Raw genomic sequence first — 16,261 nt, forward strand, 5'->3', positions numbered from 1 at the left:
AATAGAATGTGAGACACTGTCAACAGTGATCCTGAATAGAGAGATCCTAAGCAACCAGCAAAGAAAACAATGAAAAATATAATTGGTCAATATGGAAATCATGGAAAGTGTCGAACATTCAGAAACAACAGGAGTAAAACAACAAATCACTGAGGTAGTAATTAGTAAAAATTTATTGTGCCCACACAACAAAAAGGCAGTTTGCAAACCAGGAGCATACAAACCAAAACATGGAATGAGGCTGAGACATATATTATTATACAGTAGCATATGTAGTGAGACAGAAGGGACTTCTTTTTTTTTTTATAAATGTATTTGTTATCGGTGTTCAATTTGCCAACATACAGAATAACACCCAGTGCTCATCCCGTCAAGTGCCCACCTCGGTGCCTGTCACCCAGTCACCCCCACCCCCAGCCCACCTCCCCTTCCACCACCCCTAGTTCATTTCCCAGGGTTAGGAGTCTCTCCTGTTCTGTCTCCCTTTCTGAGATTTCCACTCATTTTTTCTCCTTTCCTCTTTATTCCCTTTCACTATTTTTTATATTCCCCAAATGAATGAAACCATATAATGTTTGTCCTTCTCCGATTGACTTATTTCACTCAGCATAATACCCTCCAGTTCCATCCACGTCGAAGCAAATGGTGGGTATTTGTCGTTTCTAATGGCTGAGGAATATTCCATTGTATACATAGACCACATCTTCTTTATCCATTCATCTTTCGATGGACACCGAGGCTCCTTCCACAGTTTGGCTATTGTGGACATTGCTGCTAGAAACATCGGGGTGCAGGTGTCCCAGCGTTTCACTGCATCTGTATCTTTGGGGTAAATCCCCAGCAGTGCAATTGCTGGGTCGTAGGGCAGGTCTATTTTTAACTCTTTGAGGAACCTCCACACAGTTTTCCAGAGTGACTGTACCAGTTCACATTCCCACCAACAGTGCAGGAGGGTTCCCCTTTCTCCGCATCCTCTCCAAATTTGTGGTTTCCTACTGTGTTAATTTTCCCCATTCTCACTGGTGTGAGGTGGGATCTCATTGTGGTTTTGATTTGTATTTCCCTGATGGCAAGTGATGCAGAGCATTTTCTCATGTGCATGTTGGCCATGTCTATGTCTTCCTCTGTGAGATTTCTGTTCATGTCTTTTGCCCATTTCATGATTGGATTGATTCTTTCTTTGCTGTTGAGTTTCATAAGGGGCTTCTTAACAGTGATTGGTTATATTAGAATTTTCATAAATGATGGGGAACTGATAAGTGGTTTCCTCTTATTAAGCTTGGACACAGTTTAAGTTTTGTTTAGGATTTTTCAGAGGCATAAGCAAGAAATAACCCAGGTCAAGTTTGTCTTGCAAATTAAGCTAAATTAAGCTTTGCTTGTAGAACTAAACTGGTTTTGTCCTCTCGGGGAATTTTCAAGGCTGTTGTTCATTTTATTTTTGGTTTTAGTTTTAACAGAAGATGGTCATTTTTATAAAGAGATTACCATATCTGCTTCACTATGATTGATACAGCAAAACAATCTTTCATACAATCAAAGGTTGTATGAACTTTGTATATTGCTTTGCTGGAAGAGTGACTTCATCACTACTATGGTAATGCCACACTTCAGGGTTTGCCGAACACATGGCACAGTTGTCTGCTTACCACTTGAGAGCTGGAGGAGCCATTGGTCACATCCATATTTCCCTAGACTGGAGAACATATAGCCAGCAATAGTGCATGCATTCCAATGCAATAATGCAAAAAAAATTCCCCTTAGATTAGTAATTGGCAGGGACACCTGGGTGGTTCAGTGGTTGACCATCTGCCTTCAGCTCAGGGCATGATCCCAGTTTGGGGATCCAGTCCCACATCAGGCTCCCTGCGAGGAGCCTGCTTCTCCCTCTGCCTATGTCCCTAGCTCTCTCTGTGTCTCTCATAAATAAATAAAAACATAAAAAATGGTTCGTAATGGGCAAATATTAGTACTGACCCAGAAATTTATTAAGCTCTTAGCAGCCATGTGTCTATCTTAGAAACCCAGCTGGCTGTGGTGGAGAGATCTCCTTCCATCTGTGATCACTTGTCTTCATCTGTGTTAGCTTCACATTACTGATACACGAACCACAGTTATAAGCAAGTAGTGGGCAGGGATTCCTTTGCTGGTCTTTCCTACCTGCCTCCCAGCTTCCTCTCTCCCAAAAGCCCTATCAAGAGAGACCTTGCAACTTAAGAAAAAAGTGAAATAATAATAGCTACTATGATTTAAGTGCTTCCTGCATGCCAGGCACTGTGCTATAAGTGATTTACACCCATTATCTCATTCTAACAACCTGTGAGGTGAGTAGCACTCTTATCTCTCTTTTACAAAAAGGGAAATAAAGGCTCTTAAATCACCCATCTGATAGAGTGGCAGAGACTGGGATTTGACCCAAGGCTCCCTACCTCCAAAAGTCCTGCTCTAATTTCTACACTAAGAGTTCCCCCAATGAACTATTACACCATTAAGCCTAAGCAATGTTTAAAATGGATAGGAGCAGACACTTATTCTCTGGCCATGATAGAGTGCAGCTTCTAAAATGCAGCGAAACATACTATTCAACCACAGATGATGGTTCCTGCCCAGTGGGTGCTATTCCAGGAAATGGATTTTCTTCCCTCCTGTCTCTTAACCCATTCTGGTGCCTCCAGGGGGTTGGGAAACCCCCTTTCTTAAAGTAATCAGGGACCCTCCTAGCCTCCTCATTAGTGTAGGAAATGAGTGCCTCTTCTCCAGTCTATCAGCTCATCTCAGTAAGTGAGCTTTCCCAAGAGTCTTTGGAAGGGTGGTTGCTCAAAACTCAGAGCATATTTATATGTAATAAATGGTGACAAGGCTCCCAAGTCAGTGCACCAAAGTCCATTTAACCGATAATGTGCCTAAAATAGTATTAATAGTTAGAACAGTCCAGGACAATGTAAGGTTGCTGAAGACCCTAAATTCATCTGAGCCCAGGGTTTTTCATGCCTCTTTAGTCCTTGGACAGTGACAAGGATGTAGTAGGAAATAACAATAGCTAGTATTTATTGGGCATTTGCCAAGTGCTTGAAACTACATGCATTTGACCTTCGCAGCAGCTCTAGACAATAAGTATGAAAATTAACCTCCAGAAACGGAGGCCCAGAGAACCTAAGCGACTTCTCAAAGTCATGGAGGAGACAAGCAATAGAGGCAGGAACAGAGCCCAGGAGTCTGGATCCAAAACCAGTGTGACTAAGAAGTGTGCTGTATTTCCCAGTAGGCCTTATCTGCTGTCTTAGGGTTGGGGAGAAAGCCCATGGGAGCTCTACCTTGCAGGCAGCCACCATGTGCGCAGGGAAATTCCACAAGCAAGCAGTGGGGAATGGGTGGAAGGGAGCCCAGGGGAATCCCTCCACAAAGGTGGGAAGAGTTTTACAACCACACAAGCTCTGGTGCTTTGGGGACAGGGGAGTGTCAGTGTGATAGCCATAGGAGATGATGGAGCTGCTTGTACTGGAGAGAACAGGTTGGTCTTTTCTTCACAGTTTCTAATGCTGCTCTGAGCCATGGTCTTGGGCAAGTTGGGTTACTGCTCTATAAAATAAGCACTGTAACAGTTCTCACCTCTAGGGTCTTTATGGGGATTAAATGAGATAAGTCACCAGTACTCTGCACAGTGCCTGGCACCCACTGCACAGTGCCTTGCACGCACATTATATGCATGTGTCTTCATATAATTATAACCATTATCACTACAACAGGATATCATCCGACTCTGAAGAAAGCCAAAACCCACTGGAAAGTCCTTCTCAATAGACAATGGTAAGACAAGCTGGAAGGGAAGGAGGTTTTGCCCCTAAACTGTGCTATCAAGCTGAATGGCAGCACAGGGTCCACCCTCCTTTGCCTCAGTTAATGAGGTCCATAATTCCAGGCTCCTTTCCCAGCAGACCTCTTACCAGCACCACCAAAAAGAGGCATAATGAATTGGCATGAGTCCCTCCTCTTTATTTCTGCTTCTGTGCTCTCAGAGTTTAGGGCTAAGAAGCTGTGAGATGGAGGGACACTGGTTGGCAAGAGAAAGAAGACAGCCAAGCCAAGCAGGCCGGGAATAATCAGGCTTGAGACCAGGCCATAATTTACTACAAAATGGTCTCTAATGGTGATGGGAGATGGGATGAGAACAGAGAAGGGAAAACAGATGCCTCTTGAAGTTTTTCATCAAAAATCTAATGAACCATACTTTATGAATGCAATGGTGTTTTACGATCTACTCTGCAGTTCTTTTAAATGTCTAGGTCTAGGGCCAGCTCTCTGAGCTTTTTCCATCCAGTGCCGAGAGGGCTGTTATCTTTGCCACTGCTAATGGTATTCTTTGGCAAAAAAAAAAAAAAAGAAAGAAAGAAGAAAGAAGAAAGAAAGAAAGAAAGAAAGAAAAGAAAGAAAAGAAAAGAAAGAAAGAAAGGAAGGAAGGAAAGGAAAGAAAAAAAGAGAAAGGAAAGCCATGATGAATGTGTCCTAAGCTTAACATTTGGTTTTGCCATCTCATTATACATTAGTTGAAGAGGCTTTTGGAAGACACAACAGAGACATTATATGTAAATCAATAACAATTTTTCTTTTGTGTTCAAATCATGAATACTGACTAGCTAATTTTCATGGCATCTCTATAAGATAAGTGAGTTTTATTATCCTGTTCCAATTCAATTCTTCTTCAGGGTTTTAATCAGCCTAAGCGATTTTATTTTAATTTATCTACATGAAATGATTTTTGCCAGCACCCTACATTTTCATCAGATTTTCTTGTCATAGCCGGATACAGCTGGTACAGACAGTTAAATGCTGCAGAATGAGGCAGACTGATGAGGATGGAAAATCAAATAAGGCATCAGCCTGAGCCACTGTAAATGGTTGGAGAGGCCAGGAGAGGGGGCATGACCCACCTGGAAGTCTAGTTGGTATCCGTACAGTCTACAAAATTATTAACAGAGATGAAAAGGGCGAGCCCAGGCAAGAGTCATAATAGGTGAGAATACAGGGCTTTTGACAGATGTAGAAGATTGTCCCGAAAAGTGGGTGTACCTCTGTCCCTCTTTTCCATGGATGCTGCATTGATGCTGGGCTGGATCATGTGACCGCCTTTGTCCAGTGAAATGCGGAAAGCACATAAATGGCAGCTTGTAATGGGTTTGCATAGTTGGGCTTGCCTTCTTGGGCTTCTACCAGCACCACAAGAAGACCCAACCCTGATAGCACTAGTTCAAGCAGGATGAGACACTTGTGGGGCAGACCTGGACCACACCTACAGCTCTGAGCGGGCACCGACAAACACACGTGTATTGAGCATATTATATACAGCAAGGTCTTGGGGCTCCAAAACCTTCACAAGGGCTGTCTCCTATGCCTGGATTACTCTTCACTGTATTCTTCCAGTAGAGGGTTATTGCCTTCTCACCCTGCCAGCCTCCACGTGAATGTCACTTTCTCAGAGACCCTGCCCTGATACTCTCCTGCAGTCTAAATTATGTCCCTCTGTTAATTCTTTCTAAACACACCTAGTTCTTTTCCTTCATTGAACTCACCACAATCTGTTTAATGGCTGTCCTTCCAGTAGATTACACTCCATGAGAGGGAGGAGCATATTTTATGCATCATGTAGTTCTAGCACAGTCCATAGCATATAATAAGTACTTAGTATATATTTACAGAATGAAGTACACCAAGCACTTTGCGGGATCATGGAGCCATAACTACTACAGTGATGGACACGGAGCCCTTCTTGCAAAGAGCTATGAATCTACAGGACCAAACCATCAGGCATTGCAGTGGTAGGTTAGAACTACTTAATACCTTTCTGCCTTCCGTCAGTATTGACCCAAGGGATTGAGGTAAAATATCTGGTTAGCTATTGATGTGTAACAAACAAATTATGCCAAAATTTAGTGGTTTAAAGGAACAATGATTTTATTATCTTTCAAGTTTCCTATAGGTCAGGAATTTGGGGAAGATCCTAGCTGGACTACTCTGGTTCAGGCCCTCTCATGAGGTTGGATGGTGGCTGGAGAATCCAGAACTGGCCAGTATATGGCCAGTCAGATGGTGGCTGGAGAAGCCAGAACTGGCCAGTATATGGCCCATATCCAAGGGCCACTTCATGTGGTATGTCTACATGAGCGAGTTTGGACTTCCTCACAGCATGGTGGCTTCAGAGAGTTAGACCATTTCCATGGTGGCTCAATAATCTACTGCAAGTTTTCCAGTAAGCAAGGCGGAAACTACATCACACATTTTTTTAGTTGTGGTCAAAAAAAACATGTACAATTTTCCATCCTAACCACTTTCGAGTGTACAGGTTAGTTGTATATATTCACATTGTTGTGTAACTAATCTCTAGAATATTATCATCTTGCAAAACTGAAATTCCACACTCATTAAACAACTCCTTATTTTCCCCACTCCCAAGCACCTCACAACCACTATTCTCTTTTCTGTTTCTATGAATTTGACTATTCTAGGAAACCCATGTAAGTGGAATTATAAAGGTCCATCCTTTTGTGGTTGGTTTATTTCACTTAGCCTAATGTCTTCAAGATTCATTCATATAGTAGCATGTGTCAGAATTTCCTTTCTTTTTAAGGTTGAATAATATTACATTGCATGTATATGCCACATTCTGTTTATTAGTTGACACTTTGTTTGCTTCCTCCTCTTGGCTATTGCAGATAGCGCTGTTGTGAGCTTGAGTGTGCAAATATCTATTTGAGTCCCTGTTTACTGTATTATCTTCAGTGACTTAGCCTCAGAATTTTAATAACATCACTTATTCCAATGTCATAAGCCTACCCAGATTCAAAGGGAAGAGCATAGTATCTACCTCTTGATAGGAGGAGTTTAAAAGCACCTCATAAGAAGAGCATGTAGAGCAGGAGATCTTGTGGCAGCCATCTTTGGAAAATACAACCTGTCATACAAGGCTCCATCCAGCTGGAAATAGAGGATAGGGGTCTGAAGGTCTTGGGAAGGGTCTTAAACTGTGGAAAGAGAAAGGTTTTAAGGGTTGGCATGCAGACATCTACGACCCCAATTAAGGTCATCAATGAAGACCATGCAGGCAACTAGCCTTCATCCTATAGAAATAGAACCCCACCAATTTCTATCTCCTTAGCCTATTTTTTTCTACTTCATAAAACTTGTCTTCCCCTTAGTACTTAATTGTTTAATTGTTTATTATATGCCCTTCTCCATTAAAATGTAAATTTCAAAAGGACAGAAGGACAGGGGCTTTGCCTTTCTTGTTTGCTGCTGCATACCAGGATCTAGCATGGTGACTGATACATGGTAGGCATTCAGTATAATTTTATTGAATAAATGAATGGATTAAAGAAAGGGCTGGGATCCCTGGGTGGCTCAGTGGTTTGGCGCCTGCCTTTAGCCCAGGGCGCGATCCTGGAGACCCGGGATCGAATCCCACATCGGGCTCCTGGTGCATGGAGCCTGCTTCTCCCTCTGCCTGTGTCTCTGCCTCTCTCTCTCTCTCTGTGACTATCATAAAAAAAAAAAAGAAAGGGGAAAATGTAATTTGAGTTCTGTATTTTAAAGTTGATTCAGGGTTGTCTGGTACAGACATATAGTCTGCATATAAATTCCAGTCTCATCCCAGACCATCTGGGCAGCCTTTAAGAAGCTATTTAAGAAAGAGAGGAGGTGGTTACTAAGGTGGCCGATACTGAAATTCATGAGTATAATCATGGTAAATAGAAAGTCGGGGTCAAGTGATAGAATATTGATTAAAGGGCTCCTCAAAACGTGTGTGGTCCACCTCCCTCATCCAGCAGAGGAGGAAGCTGAGGCCCAGAGATGTGAAGGATCCTGCCCAAGACCACATAGTGCCAAGATTAAAACTCAGAAGCCCAGCCCCTTGACTCATCCTAAACAATAAGATTAGTCAGAACTGAGACTGTCTGGGTGGCTCAGCGGTTGAGTGTCTACACCTTCAGCTCAGGTCATGATCCTGGGGTCCTGGGATTGAGTTCCACATCGGGCTCTTTGCAGGGATCCTGCTTCTCCCTCTGCCTATGTCTCTCCTCTCTCTGTGTCTCTCATGAATAAACAAATAAACTCTTTAAAAAAAAAAAAAAAGGTTAGTCAGAACTCAGGGTTGCAGGTAATAGAAATGTATCTCCATAGCATCATATCCACAGCTGTCATGGACAGTTTCACCTCAAGTTTTTCTCTGTTCTTTCATTTCAAGGGTTTCTCAAAAAACAAAAAAAAACAAAAAAAACAGGGGATCTCTGGGTGGCACAGCAGTTTGGCGCCTGCCTTTGGCCCAGGGCGCGATCCTGGAGACCCAGGATCGAATCCCACATCGAGCTCCCGGTGCATGGAGCCTGCTTCTCCCTTTGCCTGTGTCTCTGCCTCTCTCTCTCTCTCTCTCTGTGACTATCATAAATAAATAAAAATTTTTAAAAAAACAAAAAAACAAAACAGGAGCCCACTCAGCCTACATACTCATTCTCTAAGAAAAGAAAGTAGTCAAAGCCCCCAGGGATAACTTTCAGCCAAAGGAAGATGGAAGCCATTGGACTGATGCCCCAATCTCCTGTCTGATGGATAGACAATCCTGGAAGCCATTCTGTATGCCTCAATGGTCCTTGCAGAGTTCAACCCCTGTAGCCAAACTCAGTGACTTTGATAATGCACACTAGATGGACTTCTTCCTTCTCCCTGTGCACTCTCCGTGTTCCCTCGGGGAATTATTTGGAATCATTTCCCAAATGACTAGATTCCTATCTAAATGCTTGACTTGGGCTCTGCTTTTGGAGAAACTTAAATTATGAGATCAAGCTATTAGTAATATAGCAAAAACAAAAACCTGAATATGCCTTAGTTATTCAGAGATTGGTCATTTATTTAATCTCTACTCCATGGAGGAATGGGGTCGATAGGGCCAAGAGAGGCATCTTTGGAATGTCAGGAACACTGAAGTACTGGTTCACTTGACTGGGTACACACTGGAGGCTTCATGCCCTCCCGGGGCTAGATAACTTGTATCTACTTCATGATCTACCCACTTGCCTTCACTTCCTGTGGCTCTGCAGGCTTTCCATGCAGGGCTCTTACTTCTTTCTCTTTCTCCTCTTGTCAGGCAGCCTTTTCCCCTTCACAGGTCTGACTCCCATAGCACTTTATAACCTGGCCTTTACCTCCTTTTCCCTCCATCCAAATTGAACCACCCTGCATTCCATCTCTTTAGGCTCAGACCACTCTCCAACAAACCAGGCAGATGCATTTGGCTTTCAGGGTTGAAAGGATGATTTACATCTTAATAAGGACTTTCTATGGCATAAGTCTATGATGACAAACATGTGTCAAGCATTCCACAATGACCTTACAGAGGGGTACAGTGGGATATTTTAAGTTTTGGAGAAAAGCAGAGAGACATTTGCCAGATTCTGCACAAACAACCACAAATTAAGTTATCTGGTCTTAACCACTTAATAAATAGAACTGTTAGATATTTCTTTTGACCTGGGAGAGCCATGAAAAAAATATATGTATCATGAACTGAGAAACATCAGGAACTTCTGTCCTAGGCTAAAGAAGAATATAAGGGTAGCATCTGGAGCTCCTTAGCAAGCTCTGGAGAAAAGTATTTGTGAGGAGAAGGATGACTTCAGGAACCTTAAATCGTACCATGTTGGGAGGTATCTACTCTTCTGGTGGTTCAAGACGCCTACCTTGGTGCCAAATTCCTGGTCATAACCTAGGTGACATCTGACTCCTGTACTATCAGCCCCCTAAAAGTGCAACCTAACCATGGCCCCATGGACAAAGAAACATGTGCTTAAGGATGATGAGGTTTGGTGGTCAGAGATGGGAGCCTGCCCTTTTAGTCCTTCTGGTTGGTGGAAATGACCAGAGCAGAGCAGGAACTAGCTGGGTCATGGACTTCCAGATGGTTTGGCCTTCCTAGATCTTTTTAAATGGCCTTCCTTTCCCTTTTGCTATCTAAATTCCATCCCTTTCCTCAAGACCAGGCATATATCATGCATATTATCTGTACACATACACAGTGAATGTATGTGTAAGGTCCATGAAGCAGGGACTTTGTTTTGCTCACTGCTGGATAACCAGTGCCTAGAAGAGCACCCTGGCACATAGTAGACATTCAGTAAACATACTGAATAAATGAACTGCGGTTCCATATGAGAAGTAAGTCCTAATGTCCCCATCATCCACTGTATGAACTGACTTGTTTCCCATGCATCACCAATGACACTAGCTATGTACCAATCTTAGAATGAGAAAACATTCAATAAACAGTCACTCAAATCACTGTGTGCTATGGTTCAAAAGAGCAACCCTGGTTGAGAAAGGCTGAGTTTATGAGGGAATGAATGGATCACAAGTCCTTCCTCCATGTTGCCTCCTTTGACCATCCCACTTTAGGGTCAATCAATGATATATTAACAGAATAAATAGAACTTTTTATTTCTACCCAGATTGGGAAGCTCTCCCTGCATCTGTTAGGTATGTCTCGGGTTGGGAATGGTTAAGAGTAAAAGGCTCCTGCTTAATGACTGGTGTGTACTTAGGAGAGGGATGCTCAACCATCCCTGTAAGGTGAGTTTTGGGATCCCATAGTTAATGGCTCTGTAAGCAGATCCAGCCTTTTAAAGGTTTCACAAAAGGGCATATACACAATTGAGGCTACAGTTCTGAGTACTGTCTGGTCCTGATAAGGCTGGCTGGGAATGCCCTGTTCTATCCTTTCCCCAAATCAAATGCTCTTTGAGAGCTGGCCAAGCATTTGAGACCAACCAAGCAGTACTAAGTGCATTATCTTGTCTAAGCAAAGCATGAGAAATAAATTAAGATCCTTGCTGACCTCACCATCTTAAAAAAAAAAAAAGAAATCTCTGCTTTTACCTAATGTCTGGTCAATGCCCTAAAGAGAAACTTCTTCCTTCCCTTAAATTTTACTTAGGCTAAAGAGATTTGGTCCTTTCTGCAGTAAGTCTTGCTGTACAAGGACACTTCTGTTTCAGCTTTCTCTGGTCATTTCTAAACCAATGACTAGCAAAGGGAATGGGATTATCATGATTAGCTTAGATCCATAGGCTCTATCCTAGGAGTTCCAGAAGTCATAGAGGGAAAGGGTAGATACCTGAAAAGAAAACCAGGAGTTTTTTTCTTAGTTGCATATGCAGGAATGGGTACTGAGTAAGCAACCTGTAGTGTCCATTAGGAAGGATTTCATAGATAGGACAGATTTTAGGGTGAAAAATTTAAATACGAAACAAAAGAAAGAAACAAATTATTTTCCTATGGTTGCACTGAGTGATATTCTCTGTCAGCTGCAGTGACCCATCCAATGGTTAAAGGAGAAAACATTTTTTTTTAAGTAGTTGTTTCCTTGAGGTGTTGCTTTTTAACTACTGCAGGTCACCTATGTGTGAGTTACATATATCAGACTTCATCAGCCTAAAAACATAATGAAAATTAATGAAGATAAGTGATTATACATCAAGCTAAAAGTGCAAGGCTATGGACAAAGCGCAATAAATAGCTGGTCAGAGGAGAAAGGATTTCCTTCCAGCTGGGAGGACTTGGGAGGACTAGCACGGTGTCCCTGCTATATATACAGGAACTGTATATAAATTTATATATATTTATACATATATACATACATACAGCACTATAACATATTGGGCTTTTTTTCCTATCTCATCCCTTTTCACCTTCCTTTTGGGTTTATTTTGTTTATTATTTTATTTCTTTTTAAAAAAGGTTTATTAAGAGCCTATCACTTGAGGGGATATGTGCTGGGCCCTGGGGTTACAAACACATATAAGATATAATCCATGTTATGGAAGAGTTCACGGACTAATGATGGAGGTGATCAAAATGTAAAAAAAAATTCGCCATGACATGGGAGACATCCTATAGAATAATTGAAATAACTTTATGGTGATCCAGAAGAGCAGCATACCCTGCTTAGGAAAGTTAAGGGATTTTTTTTTTTTTTTGAAAGTTAAGAGATTAACAGTGAGTGAAGTCTGCTTTGTTCATGTGGCTTAAGTCCTTCATGGAGTTTCCAAACCTTTTCCAACATGCCCTATTGTCCATTCACCTATCCAATCTACTCTCCTTCTACTCCCCAACAAGAAAGATACTAAATCTTTTCAGGCTGAGACAGGAGGCTCAAGCCATTCCTGCCATTCCATAGGTTCCTGTCCTGAGACTGGTCATATTATCATCCTGCCGCTGGACACACATGGTACAACCTCGAAGTCCTTGCATGTGCTGTCAACATTGAACAAAGGACCAGATATCCTTTCCCTGCCTTTCACTTTGAGCCATCCTAGCTAATATATAATCCAGTCTCACTTCAACAAACCTCTTCAGATCATTCCAGCTTGTCCTAGTCTCTGCTGAATCCCCAGAGTGGTTATCTTCAAATCTTCTTGTGTCTTCCCTTATAATTTTTTTTAAAGATTTTATTTATTTATTCATGAGACACAGAGTGAGAGAGAGAGAGAGAGAGGCAGAGACACAGGCAGAAAGAGAAGCAGGCTCTCTGTGGGGAGCCTGATGTGGGGCTCAATCCCGGGACTCCAGGATCACGCCCTGGACCGAAGGCAGGCATTAAACCGCTGAGCCACCCAGGGATCCCTTCCCTTATAATTTTTGAAAAAGAATCTATGTGTACCCTACATAATTTTGAACTGACATTGAGAAATGTTCATCATATGTTTAATTTCCAACATACTCTATCACATTCTATGATGTCTATGGGCTCTGAATCTGTTTTTTATCAAAATCTTGGAACTGCATACCTAATCCATTTAATTTATAGACAGTATCTATCATATAAATTAGCAAACCCAGCTCTCATTGTCAAACCAACCATCCCAATCAGAATCACTTTCTGTCAGAAAAAGTCTTACTTTATTTTTCAGCTCAAATAAGCTCCATGTTAATGCTCACCCCTGTGACAACCATCTCACTTTTGAATGTTAATTAGACGGTGGATGGATGGATGGATGAGTAGATAAGCAAGCCCTCAGTTTGCCAAGAGTTTGTCAATTGGGTGAAATAAGGGACTGCTTTCTGGCACTCACAAGACTCCCTTCAGGAGCAAGGTATCCTGAAATTGTCCCCTTGTTTGGGCCCTTGGGGTAATGTACATTCGTAAGACTTAAACTGGGTAAGAGGTTTGTCTTTCATTTGCAATAAAGACATTTAAAATAAGAGGTGAGGGGGCACCTGGGTGGTTCAGTAGGTTAAGTGACCAACTCTTGACTTCAGCTCAGGTCATGATCTCAAGGTCATGAGATCAAGCCCCAAGTCAGGCACCCTGGTCAGTGGGGAGTCTGCCTGAGATTCTCAGATCCTCTCTCTCTCTCCTTCTCCCTCCCCACCACTCGCTCTCTCTCTTTTTCTCTCTCTTTCTCTCTCAAATAAATACATAAATCTTAAAAACAATAAAAACAAAATAAAATAAGAGGTGAGAAGAATCAGTCAGCAGAACACAGGCTTGGCAGATCAATTTTAGAAAAGAGTATAATTGGAAATTGAAGATCTAGAAATTTATTCACTTAAAATTAATTGTAAGGCCCCATGGAAACTCAGTTATTCTCATCCAGTGGCATTCCCTAGGTTGTAGGAACCATCTTGAAATCCCACAAGAGGCCCAAAGTCTAATTCTACACATGGACTTGGTTGCATTAGAGTATTGAGCTTGCCAGCTTTCTGATCCACATTTTGGTTTTCAGAAACTCTCTCATGATTATATACTCAGTCTTCTCAGTTTCCCATTGCCTATTAACCATGATTTATTTTCATCTTCATTCTTGAACAGAGATCTAAATTTCCTGAATGAAGAGACTATGAAGACTTATTTTAGCTTCTCTTCTCCTTGCATCTGAAAAGAAACTCCTGGCTGGGGCTTCTCCTTCTCGGTTGAAAGTCATCAGGAAAACCACCTTGGAAATTTAAGGGTGGGCTGGTGAATGTAAAAACTGAATTTGGAGTTGGACGGTCTTATGATTGATGGTCAAATATCTAAGAACTTGAAGTTACTTGCTGAAGCTGTGGAAAAACTTGAGCAACTTCCCCTGCCCCAACGCAGACCACACACCCCTCTATAGTGACAGGGATATTTATGGGGAAATACACTTCTTGTTCCAGGGTGATTTTCAGCCTCCCATTTTGTGAAGGTTTCCTACTGGACTTGCTAGAAAGTAGAAAATGCTGAGTTGCTACAGTCTACAGTAGTAGGACATGTCCAGCCGTCCCTGGAGTTCAGTTCAGTTCCACTCAGGCAGATTTATTACACTCTGTACACCTACTAATGAGTGAAAGAGACAGGATTTCTACCCTCAAGGAGTTCAGATGATAGGTAAGGCTGAGGTTCATACATACAATTGCAGTTATAATGGAGGCTACACTATCCACCTTCCCAAGGACTGTAAAATTCCTGAAAACAAAAGTGATTTTCAAGAGATACTGGAAGTCTATCACTTGGTTCTGCTCTCTGGTTGTTGCCAGGTTCTCGCCAGATTCTCTGAACAAGCGTCTGACTGGACGTCTCCCTTCAAAAGCTAATTACTCTGTGAAGAATGTCACGATTGTCTCTTAGTATTGCTTCATGGCACATTCCTGGTGAATTCATCTCCAGACTAATCTACCCTCACAACAAGATACTATTTCTTTACCATTCCACAAACCAAATCCAGATTTTTCATTCTGCTCTATTATATATGATGAGTTCAGAATTCTGAGTGATTTCTGAAGTATTTTCTCTCTCCTGAGGGCTTCAGAGAGGCAGCTCTGGGACATGATTCCGGAGCTTCTGGGATAAGCAGGTATTCCTGGGCCTAGGTTGTGATATAGTGACAGTTGCTTTGGTTTGCAGTGTCCTGAGGGCCAGCTGACTAGAAGGTTGCAATCCTTCCAACTAGGGGCACTCGGTTGTCCTTTGAAGTAGAGGAAGGTTTAAGGAAGTGAAATCCTCTTATTTTAAGAGCCTAATCAGGAACTGAGTCAAAACACCATTTGGCAATACTTTGATGCATGATTCTCTAAGGCTAACAAAAAAGTTTTGAAGAAACGGATGAATAGTTTCTTTTTCCATCTAGATAAATTTTTTAAAAAATACTGGAGTCATAGGGCAAACAGCAGAATACAAGTATTTATGACCCTGGATATCACATATAAAACAAAGTTACTACTGAGGGCAAGGACATTTCTACCTGGAAGGTCTGAAACATCACATGAATGAGCCAGAACCTGGGCTTTCATTCTGGCTGCCAGGCCAATGTATCAGATATTTTAGGGTTCATTTGATTTGGTTCAAGCAAAGTGGAAAAAGTCAGGGGTAAAGATAGATATCTTAGGCCCAGATTAACAGTCTGGAAGCAAATATGGGATTTTCCCTCATTATTTGAGAAGAAACCTGAGTATCCACAAGAAGAAAAAAAATGAAAGCATGCTCTTAACCAGAACAGCCGCTGAGAAAGAGCCAGGTGCAAGCTTTGGCGACAAGATAAGCTTTTTTTCTCTCCTCCTCCACCTGTATTCTTTCCCAATGTCTCCACCCCACCCTTCACCCAAACACTTTCCTCCTTCCGTCCCCTTAAAAATCACCAAAAACACCGGCTATGATTAATGGCTAAGGGATAAGAACAGATGTGCAATCCTCATACATTCTTGGTTTGGATCAAACTGACTCTTCTGAACTCCCCTTTCTAAAACTCCCCATAATGCTTTGCCATCAGCCTCCCTCCTCCCCTTTCCTCTCTGAAGCATGCTAATTAAAGTTCCACCAGTGAAGGACTTGAGCTGGCTCTCTCTGCCGGATCCCTAACTGTGTCATGCCCCTGCTTCCTAATTGGACATGCCAGCAGAAATCAGTGCAAAGCGACTTCTGTGGGAGCAGCTGCTGAGGCTGTTCCCCGACCCCCATGCTCATCACCCCTCCTCCGATGAGGATATTTTTCTGTCGTCACACCTTGGGCAGTATTTCAGAAGCTTACTTATCCTGCCGCTCACTTTCTCTACCCCTACACCTCTGCCCCCAAACAAGACAGTAGGAGAGAAACATGAGATTTGATTTTATCCTAATTGAACAATAGCCCTTATTTCATCTCAAGTAAGATAAATGGGCTGTCCAACCTCACTCCTCACTTTGTCTGTAATGAGGCTTCCCTCTCAACTGTTTACTAAAGTATTAAAAAGCACTTTGCAGCACCTGCTGGTATCGTCCGTC

The 16,261-nt window shown here is 42.1% G+C and overlaps 1 protein-coding gene across 2 annotated transcripts in view; it reads left to right on the forward strand.

Moving 5' to 3' along the window:
* The window catches only part of SH3GLB1 (SH3 domain containing GRB2 like, endophilin B1), a 61,765-nt gene extending 47,579 nt beyond the window's left edge, over positions 1 to 14,186 (forward strand). Inside the window, exons 11-12 of one of the 2 annotated variants that reach the window (XR_012034956.1) lie at positions 5,694 to 5,817; positions 13,853 to 14,186. The gene's annotated coding sequence lies outside the window, so the exon portion shown is untranslated. The remainder of the gene's footprint in view (positions 1 to 5,693; positions 5,818 to 13,852) is intronic. The other variant, XR_012034955.1, reaches the window with a different exon arrangement.
* Positions 14,187 to 16,261: the final 2,075 nt, after the last annotated feature.

The sequence above is a fragment of the Canis lupus genome, chromosome 8 (assembly GCF_048164855.1).
Source record: "Canis lupus baileyi chromosome 8, mCanLup2.hap1, whole genome shotgun sequence".
In the NCBI taxonomy this organism is placed as follows: domain Eukaryota; kingdom Metazoa; phylum Chordata; class Mammalia; order Carnivora; family Canidae; genus Canis; species Canis lupus.